This window comes from Canis lupus, chromosome 17 (genome assembly GCF_048164855.1).
Source record: "Canis lupus baileyi chromosome 17, mCanLup2.hap1, whole genome shotgun sequence".
NCBI classification, from domain to species: Eukaryota; Metazoa; Chordata; class Mammalia; order Carnivora; family Canidae; genus Canis; species Canis lupus.
This window is the reverse complement of record NC_132854.1, coordinates 32573357-32594973: the sequence shown is the minus strand read 5'-3', so window position 1 is coordinate 32594973 and position 21617 is coordinate 32573357. Positions and strand designations below refer to the sequence as shown.

Sequence of the window (21617 nt, the reverse complement as noted above, 5' to 3'; positions counted from 1 at the left end):
GTAAGAGAGAAGACTGAGGTAGTGTTTGCCAAAGAAGCAGAAGCACATGGACCCCAGAGCTCACACATTTCAGTCAAGTGGAGAGTCCTATCTTTAGATATACACCCCAGCCTTTAGTTCTTAGAACTAGAGCACTCTGATATATATCCTACTTATCACTTACCATACTCATCTTATTTCTATCCTGTACATAAGGTCCCTGAGGACTAGATTGTACCTTCATCATCTTTGCACTCCTGAAAACATCTCTCATGTGACTTTTATTTGCAGCTGTTTAATAAATCAACTTCTAGGGAATTAATTTCTTTGGATATGCAAAAGATTTTGAGTAGAAAAAAGAGAAAACATTTTCAGAAGGCAATAATCTTGGCCATGTCATACACAGCATGGATCAATAGTCTCCATGATAGCATTAGCTAAAGAAGATGTCTGAAGAGTCATGGTGAGGGATCCCTGGATGGTGCAGCGGTTTAGCACCTGCCTTTGGCCCAGGGCACGATCCTGGAGACCCCGGATCGAATCCCACGTCGGACTCCCGCTGCATGGAGCCTGCTTCTCCCTCTGCCTATGTCTCTGCCTCTCTCTCTCTCTCTCTCTCTGTGATGACTATCATAAAATAAATAAAAATTTAAAAAATATTTAAAAAAAAGAGTCATGGTGAACCCAGAAGAATCTGGAAAAGATGGAGCATGCTTCTGTTAGCCTAACTGCAGAAAGTGAACAAACACTTGACCTCACTGATTTATGAGGTCACTGCAGAGGAGGAAGTGCTCCTTGAGCAAGTAGACTTTCTTATAAAATAGTTTCAGGTCCTCTGAATTCCACCTTTAAACATCATTATAAAAATTCCTCTGCAGAACCTGTTCAGCAAAAATTCCTTAGCAACCCCCTGCCTGTTAATCTCCTGTGTGCTTCTCTCTCCAGTTCAATGACAGACTCATGATCACCAACCCCTACTCCCTTCATCTTGCCAATCTTCAATCCTGCTCAGCTTCCACTCACCAGTACCTTATATTTGCACACAAACTTATCTTCTGAGCAACTGCCTCCTGAGTATACACATCAGTCTTATTAATCAAGTCTGCAATGTACAAAATCAAGCTCATCACATACTCACAATCCCACTCCTCCTGTTTTCAAATGTTTATAAACTACATCACCATTTTTCCACTAACAAACTTAAAGATGAGAGTGCTTCCAAAGAAAATAAGATTCTAAATTCCTTTTCACTTTCATTATGTTCTTCCAATCTCCCACCCAAACTATTTCAATAGTTTCCAGACGATCTCCTTTCCTCCAATCCATCCATTATATAAATATCAATTTTAATCACTTAATCACTGAATTGAATTCAGCTATTAGCAACAGACTTCTGAAAAATAGTGGCTTAAACAAGAGTGGGGCATATTCTTCTCTCTCTTTGGTTTAGGTTCCTACTAGTTTGTACTCCGCCATCTTTAGGGAGTGCCTCTTCTCAGACCTTAAAGATGGTTTCTGGAATTCAAACCATCTTGTTCATCCCCAGAAAAGAAGAAGAAAGATCTAAGGGAAAAAAAGGACATGCCTTCTGAGTCATCCTCCTCCTGAAATAACTTCTGCTTAGCGTATATTCTCATAGTCCCCTCAACTACAAGGGAGACTGGAAAAATGTAGCTTTTAGCTGGCATTTGTCATTTCCCTTAAAATTGAGATAGAGATAGTAACAAGGGTGAGAGGAATGTTAAGTAGACAAAATCACACTATTATTTCTAAATACTGCGATAAAAAGAAAAAATTCAATATAGCCTCATTGCCTACCAAGTTACATCTAAAATTGTAGCAAAATGTCCAAGCCCTTTCATGAGCAGCCGTGTTCACCCCCAACCAATCTCACCAGCTCTTTCTTCTATTTCTCAGAGTAGTTCTCATATTTTAATATGCATATGAATCACCTTGGGGATCTTGTTAAACTGCAGACTCTATTTCAGTAGGTCTGGGATGGAGTCTGAGGTTCTGCATTTCTAACAAGTTCCCAAGTGATGCTGATACTACCAGTCCCCAGAGTGGCAAGTTTTTAGAAAAGCGATTCTCACATAGGGGTCATATTTCCCCCTAGGAGGTATTTGATAATGTCTGCAGAAATTGTTTGCCACAACATGAAGGGGTAGGATGGGGGGGTACTACTGACATCTAATGAGTAGAGGCCAGAGGTGCTCTAACTATCCTATAATACACAGGATAGCCCACTGCATCAAAGGATTATCTGATCTGAACTGAAAAAAAAAATTATTCAAAAAGTAGCCTATGCTCCAGAAGATGAGATTAAATGTTATTCCAATATGTCCTGTATTTTCCTATCTTTATCACTGTTTCCTCCAATTAGTCCTTATCTTTCTTATAGCCAGCTCTCTCAATTGATTTCCCCATCATGTGTCAAGCCCTGTTAATGTACCACCTGCTTCATGAATGCATCCTAGCTCCCCTTACCATATGCTCTCTCCCTCCTCTGAATCGCCTTCTATGAACTTGCTATAGACTGAATGGTTGTGTCCTTCAAAATTCAAATATTAAAACCTAATCTCCAAGATGGTAGTATTTGGAGGTGGAGCCTTTCGAAGATAAGACATGAGGATAGAGCCATAGTGAATGAGATTAGTGCCCTTATAAAAGAGACCTGAGGGTTCCCTCAATCTTTATTCCTTGCGAGGACACATCCAGAAGACAGGTGTATGTGAATCAAGAAGCAGTCTCTTACTAGCCACCAAATTTGCTGGTGCCTTGACCTTATACTTCCTGGTCTCCAGAACTATGAGAAATAAATTTATTTCACCCAGTCTATGGTATTTTGTTATAGCCCTAAGAATTAAGATAGCATTTCTCTGTCACATACACCCTACCTCCATTTATGTTAATCTTCTCACTAGATATAAATTATAAATTGTTCAAGTTGAATACTATACTTTTCTAACCTTGGTAAATCTCCTATGGTAGCTAGTAACCCTACACACAGTTGAATGGGCTCTTTTTTATCGATATAGCATACATAGACTTTTAAAATAATTGTTAAAAACAAGTATATGTATAACAAATAATATATATTATATATAATATAATGCATATTATATATAATATATATAACGTATATATGTATATTATATATATAGGTATTTATAATATACATTAGGTCTTTAAGAATTTTCCTTAGTACAGTTAACTCATCGTGGCTTATCTTTCCTAGTCTCTTCTTTATGCCAATTACCAATGCAAATTGTAACACCTTCTGGTCCTCATAAAATCCAAATGTGATTCCCACAGACAGCTTTAAAAAGCAGGAAAAAAGAAAGTTTAAACCCTTCATTTAGGACCACTTCATGGTTTTCATTAAACCTTCACTGATTCTTTCAGGCCAGGGTTCATGGACCAGTGCTTGTTTACCTGGTTGGCTGAGATTCAAATGAGTAATAGACCCTCTGAGCCATCAGTACCACTCCTAATGCATTTTTCATTAAATTGAACTCCCACCTGGGTCCTCTTTCGGAGGTTCAGACAGAGGTAAGCGAGGTACATGATGCTTGTTTACTAGCATTTAAACAAGATTGCTCTTTTCTCACAAACGATAACAATTTAGTGCTTAAGATGATTTCTGGGAAGGTAGAAACATTGTGTTTATTTGACCATCTGTTAAGAGAGTACTGATTCATTAGAACAGACAACTGATTCACATTTCAGAACTTTAATAAAATATTTTAAGCAAAGGTCAGACAGATAGCCTGCTTTCCACAAAAAATCCCAAATATATTCACATATACATACGTACCCATTACACACATTTCAACAGTGTCACTTGCTATTTTATTTCAAGCCATAGCTCCTATGCACATACTGGAATCAGGGCTAACTGGGTCATCTTAACTGAAAGGGTTCCGTCTGGTAAGGGACTTTTCTTTACTGTGCTATGTCCCTGCTGGCCCCCAATATGGTATAAGGCCTTCTGCCACTGGAGATATGACATGTCATGTGCACTTTGCAAACAAAGGCATGAGCCCACACCAATAGCATTTTGACTGGGCTTTCTAGGCAACTGAAATTCTATTCCCTCTTTTGGGCCAATTGGAATTACATAGGGTCTTGGGGCTCTTTCTTATTATGATGATTTTGGAAATATTGTTATCTTCTGTGTTTCTGATATATAGATTACACATTCTGATGCACATATCAAAATCATGCTATGATAAATGCATATTTATTTGATAGAGCAGAATACTATAAATTGAGTCTTCCTGGAAATAAACACTTATCATGATACTTATATCCCACCTACAGTGAAACCATGAATTTTCTGTATTTTTCAGGCTAGATATTCTGATTATTGCAAAACTGCTTCACCAGAGGTATGAGGGAAACAGCATATTGTTCATATCAAAATTGGCCATTTTAGACAATTAAGATAACATTTTGCTCAGGTATTCTTCTTTTAGGGCACTGTACATAATCATCTGATTTGGTCTGTTTCTAATGTAGTACAGTAAGTCCCCAAACCATCAGTTTCCAACCATCAATCCTAGTCAAACTCATGGCAATCAAAAAGTCAGTTATCCAAATTCCTAAATCTCAAGCTGAACTGCTTATCTCCTTGTCTACATAACCCTGTAAAGAGTTAGTTTGCCCTGGTTTCCCAGTGTCTATACTTGATTCTGTGTGTATACAGATAGGTATAGGAAAACAGGTAATTATTCAAAGGCAGCTTTAAAGCTCACCAAAATATCTGAATCCTGCGTCTTATCACTTGTCTTCCTTGAAAACTGGTTCCTTCCTCAACGCCTGTGATCCTAACTTTACCAAGAAGACTGTTGCTATAAGGGTACTTCTTTACGCCACCCACCAGACTCTAAGACAGAGTCCTTCTCTAACACCCTGACAAGAGAAGAAATGGCTACTGTGCTCCAGGTGGTTTGAAGCGTGTGTGGGGCAGGTGGGCAGTAAAACAGATAGGAAGTCCTGAGAGGAAACAGAGGCCCATCTCTTGAGGAGTGAGTAAACAAGGCAAAGAAAGTCCAGCCTACCTGCACCTCGGAGAAAGGGCTGAGGCAACCTTGAAATGAACTGATTTCCTTTGTGTTTTCTGGGCACTGACAAATTAATTAAACAAGGAGGACATTAGCCTGACTTGGCTCTAAAGCCATGGTGGCCTGTGTAAGCAAAGCAAAATCCAAACCTATAAATTCTTCAAGGTTATAAAATCAAAACACTAAGACAACCAATCACAAATAATCAATTAGGCTCCAAGCTACAGTCAATCAGTAACTTTCTTCTTTTGCTTCCGCCTCTTCTTTACAAAGCCTCTCCCAGAGCTCCTGTCTGTGGAGTATTCCTGACAACTTCTGATTTGATATGCTGCCCATTCAAATTGATTTTTGCTCAGGTAAACTCTTAAAATTTTTAATATGCCTCAGTTTATCTTTTAACAGCATAAAGGGGCCAACCAAGACAAGGCCATATTCAAAGGCTGTTAAGAAGCTCTACCCATGAGGCTTTAGAAGAGTTGTATTAGTGAAGACAATAGACAGTTTATACCTTAGGTTTGCTTTATTTAAAAAAACAAAACAAAAACAAAAACAAAACTACTGGGATGCCGGGGTGGCTCTGCAGTTGAGCATCTGCCTTTGGCTCAGGGCGTGATCCCGGAGTCCGGGGTTTGGGTCCCATATTGAGCTCTCTGCATGGAGCCTCCTTCTCCCTCTTCCTATGTCTCTGCCTCTCTCTCTGTGTCTCTCATGAATAAATAAATACAATCTTTAAAAAAACTATAAATACATAAGGAATCTGGCCTTGCCCTCAAGCACCTCCCTGGTCTCCCTTCTTTACCTGCTCTCATTTGTTCTGGGAAGGATGCTCAAGTGAAGGTGACAACTCTAATCAGGAACAGGGTGAGGATCACACAAGCAAATGAAAATGTCACATTCAGCCAGGCCTTGGAGAAAAATGTAACTGCTATTTCTTATAGTAGGACATCAGACAGGAAATGGCAGTTCTGTGATATAAGTCACAAATCTCCTCTATCTTAGGATCTCTGTGAATCCTCCTGATGTATCTCAGAGAGTGGTAGAGTGTCTATAAGATTAAAGGAGGAATAAATGGAGAAGAAAGGTGGCAGTGTCCTGTGCAGGAAGGAGGGATGGCCATTATCTACATGGAATCACAATAATATTAAAGTGTCACTCATGTCCATACATGGACAATGGAAAAATCATGAAATTCTCCCGTGGTCACAATCCTTGCATGTGCTTTTATAGAGTTTTCTTCCCCTTTGTTCTAAAGTAGAAGGATTTACACTACCTGCAGGAAACCTGCCCCTATAGATAAAATGACATCTAGTGGGTACTGTTGTGATATGGTCTGCTATGTCTTAGGGTTTAAAACTGATTTCTCTGCTTTTCATGCTTTCTGGTTTAGCTACAGTGCTAGGCTGCAGGTGTTTGCTTTTATGATACATTGAAATCCGTGACTGTTTCTTGAATTTAAAGGAAAAAATCTCGCACAATGTTTACATAATATAATCTGCACAATTAGAATTGAAAAAAATTAATTTGAGGTGGGAGCACAGTAAAGAGAGACTTCCTTTGTTTTATTTCTATACTTCCTTCCTCCATTCCTTTCTTCTTTCTTTTCCTTCATCCTTCCTTCCACCTTTCCCTTCCTTCTTCCTTATTTGCAGATTGGAGTTGTTCCCTGTGTATTGGGAAAGTCATCAAGATGAACCCTTTGGGAACACAAATGAACAGCAAATTCTCACTCTTTGTATTCAGAGAAAACTGAACACATCTGCTATGGACTGGGATATTAGAATGAATCACTTTGTTTTTATGCCAGATTGTTCCCTAGAAGAAGGAAAAATGTTTCCTCTAAATGTGGGATAGACTGTAATATTGATGGGAGTGATCTAGTGTTTGATAACTGAAACTATAGCCCATGGACCACTGACCATTAAGATGGTGTTAACTGGACCACTATGGTAAGCCTTGCCCATACTTTGAGGAAACTGAGAGGAAGCAGTTGTGTTCAGCTTGGACATTATTGAATATTTGAGCTCTAAAAAAAACAAGTTATAAAAAAAAAAAACCAAGGTCACCTAAAAGGCTTTCGTATTCCTCTGGACCAAACATCATATAGGCATATGAGACAAACAGCAGGCAGACAGGTTACAGACTTATAAGCATTCCTTGGGGAATCCCCAGAAATTACTTGGTGAGAAAGCATCAAGAATAAATTCACTCTCTGGCACATATTTGCTGTGGGGAATCACTGTTCAATCATTTTTTTTTTTTTAAAGGAATCCAACTTGGTTTCCTTTCTTTCTTCTTTCTTTCTTTGTTTCTTTCTTTTTCTTTCTTTCTTTCTTTCTTTCTTTCTTTCTTTCTGATAGTCACACAGAGAGAGAGAGAGAGAGAGGCAGAGACATAGACAGAGAGAAGCAGGCTCCATCCACCGGGAGCCCGATGTGGGATTCGATCCCGGGTCTCCAGGATCGCGCCCTGGGCCAAAGGCAGGCGCCAAACCGCTGCGCCACCCAGGGATCCCCTGTTCAATCATTTTTAACAGTGACCTTAATTTGCACACACAAGCACTGGAGTGAAACATGGTGATTACAGCTTATTTCTACTCATTCTTAACTAAGCCTTTTTTTAATTGACGGATTCTATATTGAAAAGCATACAAATATTAAATATAAAACTTACCAAATATGTACATATCCAGGGAGTGCCTGGCTGGCTCAGTCAGTAGAGCATGCAACTGTTGATCTTGGGGTGGTAACTTCAAGTCCCATGTTGGGTGTGGAGATTACTTTAAAAATATGTATATATCCATATAACCATCACCCAAATTAAGATACAGAGTATTTCTGGCCCACACTCCTTCCTCTCCCAAAGGTAACCACTATATCAACTTATGAGTAGTTCTACTGAGTAGTTCTACTTGGTAATGAATTTCATATAAATCAAATCATACAATAAGTATTCTTTCTGCGTCTGGCTCTTTTTGCCTCACAGCATGTCTGTGAGATTCATTAGGTTATTGTGTTCTTTTTATTGCTTTTCAGGCATTGCATTTTATGGATATACCAAAATGTATTTATCTATTCTAACTTTGATGGATATTTGAGTTGTTCTCATTTGGGGGCTATTATAAATAATAGTACTATTCTTATACATGTGGTTTGGTGAATATTAACACTCAAATTCTGTTGGGTATATACTCAGGACTGGTGCTAAGGGATGGAGGGAATGGGTATGTTTTAATGAAACAATTTTACAAGGTTGTCTTAACAGTTTACATTTTTACCACCTCCTGTATGGTTGCCAATACATTGCCAGTTCTCATTTTAGCCATTCTGCTTGGTATGTGGTAGTTTCACATTGTACGTATACTTTAAATTTGTTTGGATTTATGATGTTGAGCATATTTTGGTAATTCTACACTCAAATATCCTTTTTTGTGAAGTTACTGTTTAAGTTTTTTGTTCATTTTTTATTGATTTTTTTCTTATTGATTTGTTAGGATGGATGGATAGATACTGCAAAAAGGCATTTAACAATAGATATATCAAATACTATGCATTACTAATGTCTTCTCCTAGTGTCTGACTTACTTTTTCACTTCTGATTGTGTTTTGATTAACCAACAGGCTTAATTTTAATGAAGTCCAATTATCAATACATTCTTTTGTGAATAGGATATTTTTATGTAAAGTTAGATATTTCTACTTAAGTTCAGGAATATACTCTTCTGTATGTTATTCTAGAAGGTTTATTACTTTGTATTTCACACTTAGGTCTATAATCTCACATGAATCTTTGCATATGATACAAAATAGGGGTCCATGTTAAATTTTTCTCCGTACAGTTATCCAGTTGACGTAGCACCATTTATTGAAAAGACTATACTCCCACACTGCCTTCCTCCCACAAATTGCAGTGGTTCCTCTGTCATAAATTAGATGATTATATATGTGCAGACCTATGTCTGAGCAAATACTGTCTTTATTTCCGTGGTCATATAATAAATAAATCTTAATATCTGCTAGCTTAAGCTGTTCGCTTTTAATCTTCAAGTTTGCCTTGGCTATTCCAGGTCTTTAAATGTCCGTAGATATTTTAGAATTAGATTATCAATATGATACATATAAAAACCACTGAGATTTCTGATGGGATATTATTGAACCCATAGGCCAATTTAGGGAGACTTGCTACCTTTAAAACATGGAGTCTTCATGAAACAAGTCAAGTACTTTCTTTTAACCAGGTCATCTTAATTCCTCTTAGCAATGTAGTTTGCAGTAGAGATGTCTTGTGTCTCCTAGGCCTAAGTACTGAAGATAATTGGCATTTTTATTTTTTTTTTTATTTTTATTTTTTTTTGATAATTGGCATTTTTATTAGATTTATTCTTAGATACTAAAGATTCTTGCTGTTTTTAATTGTTTGATGATAGATTATAAAAATAAAATTGATTTTTATATTGATATTGTATCCAACAATCTTGCTAAGTTCACTTAATAATTCTAGTAATTTGAAGACTCTTGAATTTATATATTCTTTTGTATTTTGCATGTAATAATGTTATCTGCCAATAATGACAAGGTTGTTCTTTCTTCCCAGTTTTAACATATTTTATCATGCTTTGTTGCTTTGTGGCCCTACATGGGATATCTAGTACATTGTTGAACAGAACTAGTGACAATGAACATCTGTCTGCTCCTGAACTCAGAGGTAAAGCAATCAATATTTTACCATTAAACATAGACTTATGTAGATATACTACATCAGACTTAGAATGTTCTTTTTTATTTATAAATTAATAAACTTTTAAAAAATCATGAATGTTAAATTTTAATGAATGCATTTTGGCATAAATTGAGAAAACATAGTTGTTTTTTTTTTCATTTTTGTACTAATGTGGAAAATTACATTGATATGTAACAGTTAAATCAACTTTGCATTTCTGAAAAAAACCGCACTAGATCATGGTATAATTTACTATTACTATATCATTGGAATTGATTTGTTAATGCCTTTTCAGGATTCTGTGTATGTGTCCATGTTTTTTTCTTAAAGATTTTATCTATTTATTCATGAGAAACACAGAAAGAAAGGCAGAGACATAGGCAGAGGGAGAAGCAGGCTCCCTATGGAGAGTCCAAGGAGGACTCAGTCCCCGGGCCCCAGTATCATGACCTAAGCTGAAGGAAGACACTGAAACACTGAGCCACCCAGGTGCCCCTATGTGTCTATATTTGTGAAATAAATTATCCAATAAGTTTTCATTCTTATAAAGTCAACTTCAGGTTTTTATTTCAATGTTATGCTGGAGGCACAAAATGAGTTGTAAAGTACTTCCTTTTCTATTTTTCTGAGAGAAGTTTTGTATAACTGATATTATTTCTTTTTTTAAATATTTAAAATATTTGATCAGTGAAAACATCTGGGGCTAGAGTTTTATTGTTCTTCTTGTTGTTTTGTTCATGAAGTGTTGTTTTTTTTTTTTTTTTTTAGAAAGATATTTGTTATTTTAAAAACAAATACAGAAAAACTCCATTTCTGGTAATTGTCATGTAGGTTCCTATCAGACTGACCCTCTCACAGATGACAGTTTTAAACTCTGGAGAGAATACAATAAAAAATACAGCTATTTAAAAGTAATAAGACAACAAAAGCAGTGAATTTAAGAAGAAAGTTGATGTTTAGGATATGGGAGCAGTTTGTGGTGTTTCATTATTTTTTTATAGCCAAAATGCAGCAGGTAACCTACAACTAGCACCACAGGTGGTGGTCAAAATTCCAATAAAAAAAAACAGCAGAAGGAAGTAAATAATAAAGATCAGTAAAGAAGTAAATAATATAGAAACTAAAAAACAAAACAAAACAAAACAAAACAATGTAATAGATCAATGAAGCCAGGAGCTGATACTTTGAAAAAAATCAATAAAATTGATAAACCTCTATCCAGACTTAAAGGAGGACTCAAATAAAATTACATGTGTGAGAGGTGAAATAACCACCACCACAGAAATACAAGCAATGATAAGAGAATATTATGAAAAACCAAATGCCAACAAATTGGGACAACCTGAAAGAAATGAATAAATTCCTAGAAACATATAAACTACCAAAAATGAAACAGAAAGAAATACAAAATTTGAACATATCCAGTAAGAGCAAAGAAATTGAATTAAAAAAGTCCCAACAAACAAAAATCCAGGACCAGAAGGCTTCTCAGGTGAATTTTACCAAACATTTAAAGAAGAGTTAATACCTATTCTTATTGAACTATTCAAAAAAATAGAACTAAAAGGAAAATTTCCAAAATTCTATGAGGCCAGCCTTACCCTGATACCAAAACCATAAAAAAGATATCACACGAATATGAACTACAGGCCAATATCTCTAATAACCATAGATGAAAAAAATCCTCAACAAAACACCAGCAAAGCAAGTCTAATAATACATTGTTAAAAATCATTCACAACAATCAAGTGGGATTTTTTTTAATTTATTATTTTTTTAAAGATTTTATTTATTTATTCATGAGAGAGACAGAGAGAGAGGCAGAGGGAGAAGCAGGCTCCCTATTGGGAGCCTGATGTAGGACTCGATCCCAGGACCCCAGGATCATGACCTGAGCTAAAGACAGATGCTCAACCATTGAGCATCCTCAAGTGGGATTTAATCTTGGTTTGTAAGGGTGGTTCAATATTCACAAATCAATCAGTGTGATACATCATATCAATAAGAGAAAGGATAAGAATCATAATACCATTTCAATAGGTGCAAAAGCATTTGACAAGACACAACATCTGTTCATGATAAAAACTCTCAACAAAATAGGTTTAGAGAGAAAATACCATGAAATAAGAAAGGTCATATATGAAAAACCCACAGCTAACACTATCCTCAGTGAAGGAAAACTGAAAGCTTTTCTCCTAAAGCCAGAACAAGACAAGGATGTCCATTCTTGCTACTTTTAATCAACATAGTACTGGAAGTCCCAGCCACAGCAGACAAAAAGAAATAAAAGGCATCCAGATTGGTAAGGAAGAAGTAAAACTTTTGCGACTTGCAGATGACATGATACTCTATACAGAAACAGGAAAGACTCCACCAAAGAAACTGCTGGAACTGATATACAAATTCAGTAAAATCACAGGATAGAAAAATCAATGTACAGAAATCTGTTGTGTTTCTACATAATAATGAAGTAGTAGAAAGACAAATTAAGAAAATAATCTCACTTATAACTGCATCCAAAATAATAAAATACTCAGGAATAAACTTAACCAAAGAGGTAAAAGATCTGTACTCTGAAAACTATAAAACGCTGATGAAAGAAATTGAAAATGACCGAAAGAAATGGAGATTCTGTGCTCATGGATTGGAAGAACAAATATTGGTATAATGTCTATACTACCTAAAGCAATCTACAAATTTAATGGAATTCCAATGAAAATACCACCAGCAATTTTCACAGAACTAGAATGAACAATCTTAAAATTTGTAGGGAACCATAAAAAAACTTGAAATAGCCAAAGCAATCTTGAAATAAAAGCACAGTTGGAGGCATCACAATTCTGGACTTCAAGTTATATTACAAAGCTGTAATAATCAAAACAGTATGAAACTGACACAAAAATAGACACATAGACCCATGGAACAGAATAAAAAGTTCAGAAATAAACACACAATTATAGGTCTATTATTCTTTGATAAAAGCAGGAAAGAATATCCAATGGCAAAAAGTCTCATCAACAAACAATATTGGGAAAACTAGACAGCAACATGCAAAAGAATGAAACTGGACCACTTTCTTACACCATACACAAAAATAAATTTGATATGGATGAAAGACCTAAATGTGAAACGTGAAACCATAAAAATCCTAGAAGAGAGCACAGGCAGTAATTTCTCTGATAACTGGCAACAGCAACTTCTTTCTAGATAGGTCCTCTGAGGCAAGGGAAACAAAAGCAAAGTAAACTATTGGGACTATATCAAAATTAAAAGCTATACACAGCAAAGAAAACAACCAACAAAACTAAAAAGCAACCCATGGAATGGGAGAAGATATCTGCAAATGAGATATCTAATAAAGGGTTAGTATCCAAAATATAAAAAAATTTTAAATCTCAAGACCCAAAGAACAAATAATCCAATTGAAAATAGACCAAAGACATGAACAGACACTTCTCTAAAGAAGACATACAGATGGGGACACCTGGGTGGTTCAGTGGTTGAGCATCTGCCTTTGGCTCAAGGTGTAAACCCAGAGTCCTAGGATCAAGTCCCATACCAGGGACCCTGCTTTGCCCTCTGCCTATGTCTCTGCCTTTCTCTGTCTGTCTCTCATAAATAAATAAAATATTTTAAAAAGAAGACAAACACATGGCCAAAAGACACATGAAAAGATGCCCATCATCACTTATCATCAGGGAAGTGCAAATCAAAACTACCACAGGATATCACCTCACACATATTAGAATGGCTAGCTACAATTAACAACACAAGAAAAAACAGGTGTTGGTGAGAATATGGAGAAAAAGGAACTGTCTTGCACTATTAGTAGGAATGCAGACTGGTACAGCCACTGTGGAATGCAGTGCAAAGGTTCCTCAAAAAGTGAAACAATTTTAACTACCTTATATGCCAGCAATCTCACTACTGCATCTTTATCCAAAAAACACAGGAACTATAATTCAAAGGAATACATGCACCCTTTATTTTTAGCAACATTGTTAACAATAGCCAAGATATGGAAGCACTGCAAGTGTCCGTCCATTGATGAATGGATAAAGAAGGGGTAGTATATGCATACAATGGAATATTATTCAGCCACAAAGAAGAATGAAATCTTGCTATCTGCAAGAATGAATGAATGGAGCTAGAGAGTATAATGGTAAGTGAAATAATTCAGAAAAGACAAATACCATATAATTTCACTCATATGTGGAATTTGAGAAACATAACAAGCAAAGGAGAAAAAATGACAGAGAAAGAGAGAAAGAGGAAGAGAGAGAGAGAGAGAAATCAAGAAACAAATTCTTGAGGGAGGGGCAAGATGGCGGAAGAGTAGGGTCCCCAATCACCTGTCCCCACCAAATTACCTAGAAAACCTTCAAATTATCCTGAAAATCTACAAATTCGGCCTGAGAATTTATGAGAGACCAGCTGGAACACTACAGTGAGAAGAGTTCGCGCTTCTATCAAGGTAGGAAGACGGGGAAAAAGAAATAAAGAAACAAAAGGCCTCCGAGGGGGAGGGGCCCGCGAGGAGCCGGGTTGAGGCCGGGGCGAGTGTCCCCAGGACAGGAGAGCCCCGTCCTGGAGACGCAGGAGCTGCACCGACCTTCCCGGGCGGAGAGGGGCTCACGGGGAGGTGGAGCAGGACCCAGGAGGGCGGGGATGCCCTCGGGCTCTAGCAGACACCTGCGCCCCGGGAGAGCCCCACACGGCCGAGCTCCCCAAGGGCTGCAGCGCGCACGGCGGGACCCGGAGCAGCTCGGGGGGCTCGGGGGCGGCTCCGCGGAGGGGGCTGCGGGGCAGGAGCAGCTCGGGGGGGCTCGGGGGCGGCTCCGCAGAGGGGGCTACGGGGCAGGAGCAGCTGGGGGGTGGGCTCGGGGGCGGATCCGCGGAGGGGGCTGCGGGGCGGGAGCAGGCGGGGGGGGCTCGGGGGCGGCTCCGCGGAGGGGCTGCGGGGCGGGAGTGCGAATCCAACAGCGCAAGCCCCGGAGCACAGGGCGCCGGGACACACCCCAGGATCCGGCCTCCCCCTGGGACAGGCAGAGGCCGGGAGGGTCCAGGACAGCAAGGACGCTCCTGCCGCAGCTGAGCAGATCAGGGGCCCCGCCCCGGAGCTTACAGGCCCTGCAGACAGAGAGCTCCGGAGTTACTGTGGGAGCTGACTCCAGGGCTGCAGAGCTGGCCCCGCCACTGCGGTTGTTCCTCCCGGGGCCTCACGGGGTAAACAACCCCCACGGAGCCCTGCACCAGGCAGGAGGCAGAGCAGCTCCCCCAAGTGCTAACACCAGAAAATCAGCACAACAGGCCCCTCTCCCAGAAGACAAGCTGGACGGACAAGTTCCAGGGGAAGTCAAGGGACTTAAAGAATACAGAATCAGAAGATACATCCCCGTGTTTTGTTTTGTTTTGTTTTTTGATTTCTGTTTGCTTCCCCCACCCCCTTTTTTCCTTCTTTCTTTTTCTTTCTCTTTTTCTTCTCTTTTTTTCTTCCTTTTTTTCTTTTTTCTTTTTCTCTTTTCTTCTTTCTCTCCTCTCTTTTTCTCCTTTACCCAATACAACTTGCTTTTGGCCACTCTGCACTGAGTAAAATGACTAGAAGGAAAACCTCACCTCAAAAGAAAGAATCAGAAACAGTCCTCTCTCCCACAGAGTTACAAAATCTGGATTACAATTCAATGTCAGAAAGCCAATTCAGAAGCACTATTATACAGCTACTGGTGGCTCTAGAAAAAAGCATAAAGGACTCAAGAGACTTCATGACTGCAGAATTTAGAGCTAATCAGGCAGAAATTAAAAATCAATTGAATGAGATGCAATCCAAACTAAAAGTCCTAACGACGAGGGTTGTTAACGAGGTGGAAGAATGAGTGAGTGACATAGAAGACAAGTTGATGGCAAAGAGGGAAACTGAGGAAAAAAGAGACAAACAATTAAAAGACCATGAAGATAGATTAAGGGAAATAAAATGACAGCCTGAGGAAGAAAAACCTACGTTTAATTGGTGTTCCCGGGGGCACCGAAAGGGACAGAGGGCCAGAATATGTATTTGAACAAATCCTAGCTGAAAACGTTCCTAATCTGGGAAGGGAAACAGGCATTCAGATCCAGGAAATAGAGAGATCCCCCCCTAAAATCAATAAAAACCGTTCAACACCTCGACATTTAATAGTGAAGCCTGCACATTCCAAAGATAAAGAGAAGATCCTTAAAGCAGCAAGAGACAAGAAATCCCTGACTTTTATAGGGAGGAGTATTAGGGTAACAGCAGACCTCTCCACAGAGACCTGGCAGGCCAGAAAGGGCTGGCAAGATATATTCAGGGTCCTAAATGAGAAGAACATGCAACCAAGAATACTTTATCCAGCAAGGCTGTCATTCAAAATGGAAGGAGAGATACAGAGCTTCCAAGACAGGCAGCAACTGAAAGAATATGTGACCTTCAAACCAGCTCTGCAAGAAATTTTAAGGGGGACTCTTAAAATTCCCCTTTAAGAAGAAGTCAACTGGAACAATCCACAAAAACAAGGACTGAATAGATATCATGATGACACTAAACTCATATCTGTCAATAGTAACTCTGAATATGAACGGGCTTAATGACCCCATCAAAAGGCGCAGGGTTTCAGACTGGATAAAAAAGCAGGACCCATCATTTGCTGTCTACAAGAGACTCATTTTAGACAGAAGGACACCTACAGCCTGAAAATAAAAGGTTGGAGAACCATTTACCATTCGAATGGTCCTCAAAAGAAAGCAGGGGTAGCCATCCTTATATCAGATAAACTAAAATTTACCCCAAAGACTGTAGTGAGAGATGAAGAGGGACACTATATCATACTTAAAGGATCTATTCAACAAGAGGACTTAACAATCCTCAATATATATGCACCGAATGAGAGCTGCCAAATATATAAATTAATTATTAACCAAAGTGAAGAAATACTTAGATAATAATACACTTATACTTGGTGACTTCAATCTAGCTCTTTCTATACTCGATAGGTCTTCTAAGCACAACATCTCCAAAGAAACGAGAGCTTTAAATGATACACTGGACCAGATGGATTTCACAGATATCTACAGAACTTTACATCCAAACTCAACTGAATACACATTCTTCTCAAGTGCACATGGAACTTTCTCCAGAATAGACCACATATTGGGTCACAAATTGGGTCTGAACCGATACCAAAAGATTGGGATCGTCCCCTGCATATTCTCAGACCATAATGCCTTGAAATTAGAACTAAATCACAACAAGAAGTTTGGAAGGACCTCAAACACGTGGAGGTTAAGGACCATCCTGCTACAAGATGAAAGGGTCAACCAGGAAATTAAGGAAGAATTAAAAGATTCATGGAAACTAATGAGAATGAAGATACAACCGTTCAAAATCTTTGGGATGCAGCAAAAGCAGTCCTAAGGGGGAAATACATCGCAATACAAGCATCCATTCAAAAACTGGAAAGAACTCAAATACAAAAGCTAACCTTACACATAAAGGAGCTAGAGAAAAAACAGCAAATAGATCTTACACCCAGGAGAAGGAGGGAGTTAATAAAGATTCGAGCAGAACTCAACGAAATCGAGACCAGAAGAACTATGGAACAGATCAACAGAACCAGGAGTTGGTTCTTTGAAAGAATTAATAAGATAGATAAACCATTAGCCAGCCTTATTAAAAAGAAGAGAGAGAAGACTCAAATTAATAAAATCATGAATGAGAAAGGAGAGATCACTACCAACACCAAGGAAATACAAACGATTTTAAAAACATATTATGAACAGCTATACGCCAATAAATTAGGCAATCTAGGAGAAATGGACGCATTCCTGGAAAGCCACAAACTACCAAAACTGGAACAGGAAGAAATAGAAAACCTGAACAGGCCAATAACCAGGGAGGAAATTGAAGCAGCCATCAAAAACCTCCCAAGACACAAGAGTCCAGGGCCAGATGGCTTCCCAGGGGAATTTTATCAAACGTTTAAAGAAGAAACCATACCTATTCTCCTAAAGCTGTTTGGAAAGATAGAAAGAGATGGAGTACTTCCAAATTCGTTCTATGAGGCCAGCATCACCTTAATTCCAAAACCAGACAAAGACCCCACCAAAAAGGAGAATTACAGACCAATATCCCTGATGAACATGGATGCAAAAATTCTCAACACGATACTGGCCAATAGGATCCAACAGTACATTAAGAAAATTATTCACCATGACCAAGTAGGATTTATCCCCGGGACACAAGGCTGGTTCAACACCCGTAAAACAATCAATGTGATTCATCATATCAGCAAGAGAAAAACCAAGGACCATATGATCCTCTCATTAGATGCAGAGAAAGCATTTGACAAAATACAGCATCCATTCCTGATCAAAACTCTTCAGAGTGTAGGGATAGAGGGAACATTCCTCAACATCTTAAAAGCCATCTACGAAAAGCCCACAGCAAATATCATTCTCAATGGGGAAGCACTGGGAGCCTTTCCCCTAAGATCAGGAACAAGACAGGGATGTCCACTCTCACCACTGCTATTCAACATAGTACTGGAAGTCCTAGCCTCAGCAATCAGACAACAAAAAGACATTAAAGGCATTCAAATTGGCAAAGAAGAAGTCAAACTCTCCCTCTTCGCCAATGACATGATACTCTATGTAGAAAACCCAAAAGCCTCCACCCCAAGATTGCTAGAACTCATACAGCAATTTGGTAGTGTGGCAGGATACAAAATCAATGCCCAGAAGTCAGTGGCATTTCTATACACTAACAATGAGACTGAAGAAAGAGAAATTAAGGAGTCAATCCCATTTACAATTGCACCCAAAAGCATAAGATACCTAGGAATAAACCTAACCAAAGAGGTAAAGGATCTATACCCTAAAAACTATATGACACTTCTGAAAGAAATTGAGGAAGACACAAACAGATGGAAAAATATTCCATGCTCATGGATTGGCAGAATTAATATTGTGAAAATGTCAATGTTACCCAGGGCAATATACACGTTTAATGCAATCCCTATCAAAATACCATGGGCTTTCTTCAGAGAGTTAGAACAAATTATTTTAAGATTTGTGTGGAATCAGAAAAGACCCCGAATTACCAGGGGAATTTTAAAAAAGAAAACCATAGCTGGGGGCATCACAATGCCAGATTTCAGGTTGTACTACAAAGCTGTGGTCATCAAGACAGTGTGGTACTGGCACAAAAACAGACACATAGATCAATGGAACAGAATAGAGAACCCAGAAGTGGACCCTGAACTTTATGGTCAACTAATATTCAATAAAGGAGGAAAGACTATCCATTGGAAGAAAGACAGTCTCTTTAATAAATGGTGCTGGGAAAACTGGACATCCACATGTAGAAGAATGAAACTAGACCACTCTCTTTCACCAGACACAAAGATAAACTCAAAATGGATGAAAGATCTAAATGTGAGACAAGATTCCATCAAGATCCTAGAGAAGAACACAGGCAACACCCTTTTTGAACTCGGCCACAGTAACTTCTTGCAAGATACATCCATGAAGGCAAAAGAAACAAAAGCAAAAATGAACTATTGGGACTTCATCAAGATAAGAAGCTTTTGCACAGCAAAGGATACAGTCAACAAAACTAAAAGACAACCTACAGAATGGGAGAAGATATTTTCAAATGACGTATCAGATAAAGGGCTAGTTTCCAAGATCTATAAAGAACTTATTAAACTCAACACCAAAGAAACAATCCAGTCATGAAATGGGCAAAAGACATGAAGAGAAATCTCACAGAGGAAGACATAGACATGGCCAACATACATATGAGAAAATGCTCTGCATCACTTGCCATCAGGGAAATACCAATCAAAACCACAATGAGATACCACCTCACACCAGTGAGAATGGTGCAAATTAACAAGGCAGGAAACAACAAATGTTGGAGAGGATGTGGAGAAAAGGGAACCCTCTTACACTGTTGGTGGGAATGTGAACTGGTGCAGCCACTCTGGAAAACTGTGTGGAGGTTCCTCAAAGAGTTAAAAATAGACCTGCCCTACGACCCAGCAATTGCACTGTTGGGGATTTACCCCAAAGATACAGATGCAGTGAAATGCCGGGACACCTGCACCCCGATGTTTATAGCAGCAATGGCCACAATAGCCAAACTGTGGAAGGAGCCTCGGTGTCCATCGAAAGAAGAGTGGATAAAGAAGATGTGGTTTATGTATACAATGGAATATTACTCAGCTATTAGAAATGACAAATACCCACCATTTGCTTCAACGTGGATGGAACTGGAGGGTATTATGCTGAGTGAAGTAAGTCAATCGGAGAAGGACAAACATTATATGTTCTCATTCATGTGGGGAATATAAATAATAGTGAAAGGGAATATAAGGGAAAGGAGAAGAAATGTGTGGGAAATATCAGAAAGGGAGACAGAATGTAAAGACTGCTATGTCTGGGAAAGGAACTAGGGGAGGTAGAAGGGGAGGAGGGTGGGGGGGTGGGGCTGAGTGGGTGACGAGCACTGGTGGTTATTCTGTATGTTGGTAAATTGAACACCAATAAAAAATAAATTAAAAAAAATATGGAAAAATATTTCTGCTCAAGAGCAGAAATCAATGAAATGGATAATAGACCAATGATAGACAAAATTTAAAAATTCCAAAGCTGATTCTTTGAAAAAACCAACAAAAAAATTTTTTTTAAATAAGTAAAGCCTTAGTTATTACACTGATCACAAAAAAAGAGAGTATCATATCACCGATGTTATGGGTGAAAAGAGAAATTATTTCAGATCTACAATCATTAAAAAATATGAGGATCTGGGGCACCTGCGTGGCACAATTGTTGAGTGTCTGACTCATGGTTTTGGCTCAGGTCACGATCTCAGGTTCATGAGATCTAGCCTCATGATAGGCTCCCTGTTCAACAAGGAGTCTGCTTAGCATTCTCTCTCTCTTTCCTTCTGCCCCTCCTTTCACACACTTCTCTCTCTCTCTCTCTCTCATTCTCTCTTTCTAAAATAAATATTTCAAAAAATAGGATCCTATGAATAATTTTGTGCTAACAAATTCAACAAATGCTTTGAAAAATGCAATTTAAGTAAGTGACAAAAGATGAAACAAAATTTGAATACCCCACTATTGATTTTAAAAATTGAATTTATTATTTAAAAAAAAATCTTCCCATAAAGAAAGATCAAGACCTACATGATTTCACTGATGAAAAATAACATTTAAGAAAGATATAGGGGCAGCCCACGGCGTGATCCTGGAGACCCGGTATCAAGTCCCATGTCAGGCTCCCTGCATGAAGCCTGCTTCTCCCTCTGCCTGTGTCTCTGCCTCTCTCTTTCTCTCGCTCTGTATCTCTCATGAGTAAATAAAATAAAATCTTAAAAAAAAAGACATAGCATTGATATTATGCTAATTTTTTTCAAGAGGAGGAGGAACGATTGCTTAACCTGTTTTCTGAGATCAGGATAACCCTAATACCAAAACCTGAAAAAGATATTACTAAAAAAATAAAGTAAAATATATATATATGTGTATATATATATGTGTGTGTGTGTGTGTATTTGGTGTATATATATATATATATATATATATATATATATATATATACCCCAACTCTTGTGGGGAGAGGAATGCTATTTATTCAGTTTGGGGCAGGAGGGAGAAGAGGGAAAGTATTTCTGACCCTGATGCCGACAGCAGCTCAGGTGGCTAGCAAAGCAAAATTGCAGGGGACAAAGGGGAGCAGTGCTAACCTGCCCAGCCCCCACCTGGCTGCCTTCACCCACCTGCTGCTGCCTCTGCTTCCTGCCTGTCATTTGAATAAACATATATGATATATATA

General features: G+C 38.5%; 1 long non-coding RNA gene across 2 annotated transcripts in view; it reads right to left on the bottom strand.

The window, feature by feature from the left end:
• The window catches only part of LOC140608011 (uncharacterized), a 261913-nt gene that overhangs the window by 33272 nt on the left and 207024 nt on the right, over positions 1–21617 (bottom strand). Inside the window, exon 5 of one of the 2 annotated variants that reach the window (XR_012009948.1) lies at positions 3410–6739. The exons of the other annotated variant lie outside the window; for it this stretch is intronic. This is a non-coding gene — a long non-coding RNA (uncharacterized lncRNA). Of the gene's footprint in view, positions 1–3409; positions 6740–21617 lie in introns of those variants that run through there. 2 annotated transcript variants of the gene reach the window in all.